Genomic DNA, 7,764 nt, shown 5'->3' with positions numbered 1-7,764 from the left:
CACCGAAAAAGACTTATTTTGAGAGTATGTTTTCCTTCCTGTTCTTCACGAATTTATTTTTAGAGACATCGTTTATTATTCTGGAAGAGGCCACGCTAAGCAGCAAATTGCTAGACCACTCTCCCAGCCCCATGAATCACCTGCGAGCACCGACGGAGGAAGGGGTAACTTGGGGCGTTAGCGTTAGCTGCTAACTACCAAGTCGGTAGTTTAAAACCACCAGCGGTTCATAGGAGAAAGATGAGCGATTCTATTCCCACAGTTACATTCCCAGAAATCCACATGGGCAGTTCTATATTGTCCTATAGGATCGTTGTGAGTCACAATGAACTTAGTCACTGAATTATGAGACAGGGAGTTTAGTTTGGTCTTCCTAGCTTTCTTCATCCCATTCATTTACCTCACAGGCCTCTTCTTCTTTATCCGTCGTTTCCTCCTCTCTTCTCTTCACCAAAACCAAAACTCACCTGCATTGAGTTGATGCTGACTCAGTGTCCAGACAGGACAGAGTAGAACTGAGAACTGAATTTTTGAGACCAACTCTTTATGGGAGTAGAAAGCTCCACCCTCCTCCCACAGAGACTGATGGTTTTGAACTGCTGACAATGCAATTAGCCCCCATCTCATAACCACTACACCACCAGGCCTCCTTTTCCCTTGACCAGAGATGTAAAAATGCTTCTGAGACTCATTCAAAGAGAGAGGCCCACCATCAACATTTCTTGACCTATACTCTATTCCAAACCCTCCCTTAAAGCTGTGAGAAGAAAGGAAATCAGAGTGGTAAGCATCCCCCCTCCTTTTCGTTCTCTTTTGTTCGGTTTTCTAAATTTTCTCCCCTTGCAATTCAAGTCAGGGCTATAAAACAGCCTGCCACTCTGAAACACCACTTGTCAAGAATGTGAGAAATTGTTGAAAGAAAACTTTAGAAGATCTAAATTCAAACCACCTTGACTGCAATTAAAATCGCCACCATTCTTTAGTAATGACAGGTGGAGTACAAAGGAAGCAGCAATGACAGCCACAGAGCTTTCTAAGACCTGGAACAATATCCACAAATCAGGAGAAACAATAGACTCACAGTCTATCTGGTGAGATATTTTAGTTCTCGTGTTCATCTGCCTCACAGAGACTAATGGAATACACGGTTAGATAACCTGGGGCTCTCACCTGCAATCACCAACTGCCTCATCTCCATTATGGTCATGATCACCTCACATTCTCCTTAATTCCGTCTCGGTGTTAATGGCGAGAAGGAAAATGGCCATAGAAGAAGAATGGAAATCACAAATCAGGTAAGTAGTATTTGGGGCATTCTAAGAATCCCTGCCCAAGCGATCATCCCCCTGATAACTACTTGTAACCAGACCTGTTAACCGCTTTTATTGGACATTTCCTATGATGCAGTGTTCAAACCCAGCTACTGCAAGCTTATACTGTGTGACTTCATCCAGAACAGCCCCTTGGTAAGTCACACTCTGTGCTGCTGCGAATCCTGGGTCTAGTTCTTCTAGGCCAGGATCTGCAGCCCTCCTTGGGTACTCTCTGCCACAATAAAGGGGCTGGGACATGTGGCCCCATTTAAACCAATCTCTTCTCAGCATAACCTCTCTTATATTAGATCATGGGTCTTGAAACTTGTCCCAAAGTTGTCCTTCCTGGTATTTATTTACTAACTCACTCACCATATGCTTATAAGAACTTTGTGCAAAGTACTTCTCTGGGCACCGTGAACAAAACAAAAACAAAAATTTTCCCGTGTGGAGATTTCATTCTAATAGACAAAATTTTAGAATTAAAATAAATAAGTATATTATAAATGGAGCTAGACCCAGGATTTAAACTGACAGGGAAGGCCTTATATGTGAATAAACACCAGTGGTAAGTAAGGTGTGTACTTGCGGGAGTGGACAAAGCAAAAGCTTTATGACAAATTCTTCTTGTAATTGATGTAAATTTACAAAACCCAAAAAGTGACAGTGTGGAAACTATCCAAAATAATACAGGCTATCTAATGTTCAACATATGTTTCTCCCTGTCCAGAGGAAAGCATGCAGAAAATCAAAAGCACGTGGACGCAATTAGTCTGATGGACTAACAGGCCATGCAAACATCATTCTCCATGACCCTGAAACCAGAACAAGTAGAGAGCACCCAGCTAGCACTGGCAACGGCTCTAAAAGGGATCGCATTAGAAGCACCTGAGTAGAGTGGAGATGTGGAACAAAACCTGGGGTCACAGAAAGACCAGGCTTACTGGTCAGATAGAGACTAATGGAACCTCCAACACTTTCACCTTAATCACGCTTCAGGTCTGGAAACAACTCCTGCCCAGGGCTCACTATTCAGCCAAACAATAGGTCTATACAGGAACAGTAGCAGTAGAGGGGTATCCTTATCTTAGAGCAGTGGTTCTCAACTTAGCTAACTACGGGACTCTTTCATACAGGTCCTCATGTCGTGGTGACCTCCCCCCCCGCACACCACCATAAAATGATTTTCGTTGCTACTTCATCACTGTAATTGTGCTACTGTGATTAATCAGGTGACTCCTGTGAAAGGGTCGTTGGATCCTCAAAGGGGTCGCCACCCACAGGTTGAGAACCGCCCAGTGAGAGCCATCAACCATCTGAGCTATAAAAGGGCAGCATTGACCCAAAGACAAGCTTCAGATGGGTTAGGAAAGACTCGAAATAGGAAACAGAGGAAGTGGATAAGTGATGTCACGTGTGGAGATTACAATCAGTGAGATGAAAATCTTTGTGAATTGTTGAAGAGAAAATTGATCAGCTCTGTAAACCTTCATCCAATTCACAGTACAAAGTTGAAAAATAATAATAAGCCAAGCAAAAGCCAGCTGTGATTTGGACTAGAGTGGCAGCATTTCAAGTGGTGAAAAGTAACTGAATTTTGCTAAAGAATTTCTATTGTTGCCTGTGAGGGACCTCAAGAATAATGTCAGGATATTTGGCCTGAGCAATAAGGAGGCAGAACTTAGTTACTGAAGTAGAGAAGACTGAAGGAGGACCAAGATTGAGAAAAATACAAAAATTTTGGGGTTACTCTTGTTGGTAATCAATTGATATGCGGTCTGATGGTTGCTCTTATTTGCCAGTCTGAAGAACATGGGTGAGCACAACATGAACACGGGCAGTGGAGACAGTGCGAGTGAATGAAAAATAAAAGTGGTGGGAGTAGACAAGTGGTCGAGAGAGCACAGAAACGTTTTCTTTCCGTATCGCATGGTGACATTTCTAGACGCTTAAGTAATCAACAAAAGAATTGTAACAAGACCTAACTAATGAAGATCCGTGGGACAAACAAACCAAACAAATGCAAAAAAATCCTTGATTAATGTCAAATACGAAAGAAAGGGAAGAAAAGGTTATTTAAGCAAATATGGAAGACTAGTGATGAGATGGTAACTTTTCCTTCATTGTACCAGCAGCTGCATGAAGTGGAAAGACATTGAACACTTTAAGATAAGCATTATGAACTGAGTTTTAAAAATTGCACTACTCATCTTGAATGCAAAGATAGAGGAAGAGATAAGCATAAAAGAATAGGAAAAGATAACAGCAAATATGAACTCAAAGAATTTACATGGAATTGCATTACTAATAGCAGACAAAGTATGCTGGAAAACAAGAAGGGTTTACTAACTAAAAACTTTCACTAAAAAATATTTTCCATAATAGAAGATTCAAGAACATATGAAGACAAAATCTAAATTTGCGTGAAATTGGTAACATAGCCTGAAAATACATAAAGCAAGATTTGACGGAAATAAAAAGTCAAATGGACAAACTCACAGTTCACAATGTTACATATATCTTTCAGTAATTCCAAAATAAGCAGGGAAAATATCAAGACTGCATAAGATTTAAAAGCATAATCCACAAACTTAGCCAGAAAATGGAGAACTCAGCATCCGAAGAATGCATGTCGTTCATGCCTTTCAGTACACGTGGACCAATTTGCAGAATTATGCACGCGTGGGGCCGCGAACAAGTCTCCGTCAGTCAAGAGAACTGCAAAGATACGAAACAGGCAATCTCTGGATTATGACGAGTTCTGTTGCCAAATTTGTCTTGACGTCAAATGTGCATATAAGTTGAAACAGGTCTGACGTAATTATCAGTCAAGCGTCTGTCTTCGCATACAGTCTAGCGTGTGTGCATCAAAAGCCGTGGTGGCACAGGGCTCGGTGCTGCCCGGAAGACTTAGAAATCCGCTTCCATCATTATTGATGGTCTTAGAAGCCTAGTTCTACAGGGTCTCCGAGTCAAACCAAATTGACAGCAAGAGACATGTTTGGAGGCTTCTTTGTATGCATCAAAGAAATACTTCCAGACACCCTAAAACATCCTTAGCCCAAAACAATAAATAATACTAATGGTTTGGTAGGAATCATGAAGTAGCACTGATTCATTACTGAAAACCATTGTATGTACTTCAAAAGGTTAATATAATACACTTTATGAGGGATAAGTCATACTATGAGTTGTATCTAAACATACATAGTACATATTAATACAGTTAACTAACTGACATTAGATTCTTGGAAAATGCCGATAACACTTATAAAATCCTAACAAGATTAATCAAGACAAAAGACAAGGCACAAATTACAAATGTTAATATTAAATTACATCAAATGATACAATGGAAAAAACGTAAGTCAAAACATTTATAAGTTTAGATATAAAGAAAAGTCCTAAGAAAATAAAATTTATCAGATCTGACACTAAAAACCTTATATATTTACTTAAAAATCTTTGTAATAAAAAATTTCCCATAATAAATTCTTCCAAATAGCTCACGAAAAAATAAATCCAACCTTACACAAACTCAGAAAACAGATAAAAAGAGAATGCTTTCCAATTCACTTATGAGGTCAGCATAACTGTCATAATAAAATGACATGAATGTAATTTAAAAGGAAGATTATAGACCATTCTCTTTCATAAAAATAAATGCAAAAATCCTAAATCATATATTAGGCACTGTGGTGGTTATACAATCTTGTGTCAACTTGAGGGTATTCAGAGTGAAAGGGTGGAGTCTAGTCTGTCCATCAGGTCACAGACTGATGATGCCTCCTTGTGGGCAAGGCCTCAGGAGGATTCGGGAACTTCCTCTCTGCTTCTCTTTCCTGTTGGGAGCCACATGGCTGAGACCAACTAGCACCTCAAGATACATCCACCACCACTGGGTTCACAGACTTTTCACCCACTGGCCTGTGATCTTCCTGCATTCTGCATCATTGCATGTGGCTGTGTGAGTCTGAAGAAAGACATATGGATTGGTATTGGACTTATTGTTTGAAATTGGACTAAAAGATGATCTGGACTGGAATGTTTTCTTGGTATACATTACTCTTTGATACAAAACTCTTTCAGATAGATAGATAGATAGATAGATAGATAGATAGATAGATAGATAGATAGATAGATAGATAGTCTCTAGATTTGTTTCTCCAGTCAACCCGGCATAACACTTTAATCCAGTATTTTTGGTTTTTTAAAGCATCATGATCCTAAATGGTATATTCCAGGAATGCAGTGGCGGTTTAACATTTAAAAATCAATCAACATAAAGTATCCTATCATCAGGATAAAGAAAAACAATCAGTTTAAGAAAATAATTATAGAAAAAGCATTCTACAAAACTCTAGTACTCAGAATAAAAAAAAATTTTAAACCCTTAACAAACTAGGAGTAGAAAGATACTTGTTAAACACACCAACACATATCCAGAAAAAGTGTGTGTGTGTGGGGGGGAGGAATCCTACAGCAGAAATCATAATTAATGGTGATCTATAAGAATATGCCTTTCACAATTGTGAACAATAAAAGTCATCTGTCACTCCTATAGAGTACATTGCTCTGAAGGTCCTACCCAGTGCACAACCACAATAAAAATTCATTTTAAAATTAAGGATTGGTGGAAGTACAAAGGATAAACTCGATAAAGAGCGTGGCACCCCATCAGACTTGACTGGAGGCCATGCCTAGAGGTCAAAATTCAGACCTTTATCTATTTACAGGTTTTCTTTCTTTTTTAATTTTTTTCTTTTTAAATTAATTTATTCTTTTGTGGGTCATTGGTTTTCTTTTTTGTTGTCATTGTTGGGTTCTCTTTTGTTGCTTTGTCTTGCTATGCCATGTTTCTTGGTGTCTATTATTATCTCTACAGATCTATCTAGATAAGATAGGCTGGATGAACAGTCTGGAGGAGAAAACAATTGGACCGATGGTTCCAGGGGGACATGGGCGAGGGGGAGGTGGGGATAAGTAGGTGGTATGGACCGACCCAAGTTCTCCAAAATTAGTGGTGGTATGGACCGACCCAAGTTCTCCAAAATTAGTGGTAAGGAGGGTGTGAGAGGCCTGGTAGGGATTCAGCAATGGCAATGTAACCAAGAGAAATTACTGAAACCCAAATGAAGGCTGAGCATGATAGTGGGACAGGAGGAAAGCAAAAGGAAATAGAGGAAAGAACTAGGAGACAAAGGGTATTTATAGAGGCCCAAATACAGGCATGTACATATGTAAATATATATAAGATGATGGGGAAATATATCTACGTGCATATACTTATAGGTTTAGTATTAAGACAGCAGATGGACATTGGACCTCCACTCAAGTAATTACTCAATGCAAGAACACTTTTTTCCTATTAAATTGGGATTCCATGATGCACACCTACCCGACACAATCACTGAAGACAAATTTGTGCATAAGCAAATGTGGTGAAGAAAGCTGATGGTGCCTGGCTATCAAAAGATATAGCGTCTGGGGTCTTAAAGGCTTGAAGGTGAACAAGCGGCCATCTAGCACAGAAGCAACAAAGCCCACATAGAAGAAGTACATCAGCCTGTGTGACCATGAGGTGTCTAAGGGATCAGGTATAAGGCATCAAAGAACAAAAAATCATATCATTGTAAATGAGGGTGAATGCAGAGTGGAGACCCAAAACCCATCCATAGGCAACTGGACACCCCCTAACTGAAGGGTTGTGGGGAGGAGATGAGCCACTCGGGGTGCAGGGTAGCAATGATGAAACATACAACTTTTCCTTTAATTCTTAAATGCTTCTTCCCCCCACTATCATGATCCAAATTCTACCTTACAAATCTGGATAGACCAGAGGATGTACACTGGTACAGATAGGAACTGGAAACACAGGGAATCCAGGGCAGATGATCCCTTCAGGACCAGTGCTGAGAGTGGCGATACCGGGAGGGTGGAGTGGAAATGGGCAACCAATTACAAGGATCTACATATAACCTCCTCCCTGGGGGATGGATAATAGAAAAGTGGGTGAAGGGAGACGGTGGACAGTGTAAGACATGACAAAATAATAGTAATTTATAACTTATCAAGGGTTCATGAAAGAGCAGGGAGCAGGGAGGGAGGGGGAAAATGAGCTGATATTAAGGGCTCACGTAGAAAGCAAATTTTTGAGAATGATGAGGGCAACAAATGTACAAATGTGATTGACACAATGGATGGATGTATGGATTGTGATAAGGATTGTATGAGCCCCAAATAAAATGATAAAAACATTAAGGATTGGTAAAGAGGAAATGAAAGCTTCATTGGCCACATATAGCATAACTATGTATGGACGAAATACAAATAAACCATGACAGTAAGGAAATTGAGCAATGTCACTAGAAACAAGTCAGAATTTAAAAATTCATTCAGATAATATTTAATAAAAATATATACATATATACCAATTATATATATTTCTGCA

At 39.6% G+C, this 7,764-nt stretch overlaps 1 pseudogene; it reads left to right on the top strand.

The window, feature by feature from the left end:
- LOC142435890 (ribosome biogenesis protein BRX1 homolog pseudogene) overlaps positions 1-7,764 on the top strand; it is a 47,409-nt pseudogene that overhangs the window by 1,654 nt on the left and 37,991 nt on the right.

This window comes from Tenrec ecaudatus, assembly GCF_050624435.1.
Source record: "Tenrec ecaudatus isolate mTenEca1 chromosome 6 unlocalized genomic scaffold, mTenEca1.hap1 SUPER_6_unloc_1, whole genome shotgun sequence".
Classification (NCBI taxonomy): Eukaryota; Metazoa; Chordata; class Mammalia; order Afrosoricida; family Tenrecidae; genus Tenrec; species Tenrec ecaudatus.
Note: the sequence above shows the minus strand (reverse complement) of the source record. Positions and strands in the feature narration are given on the sequence as shown.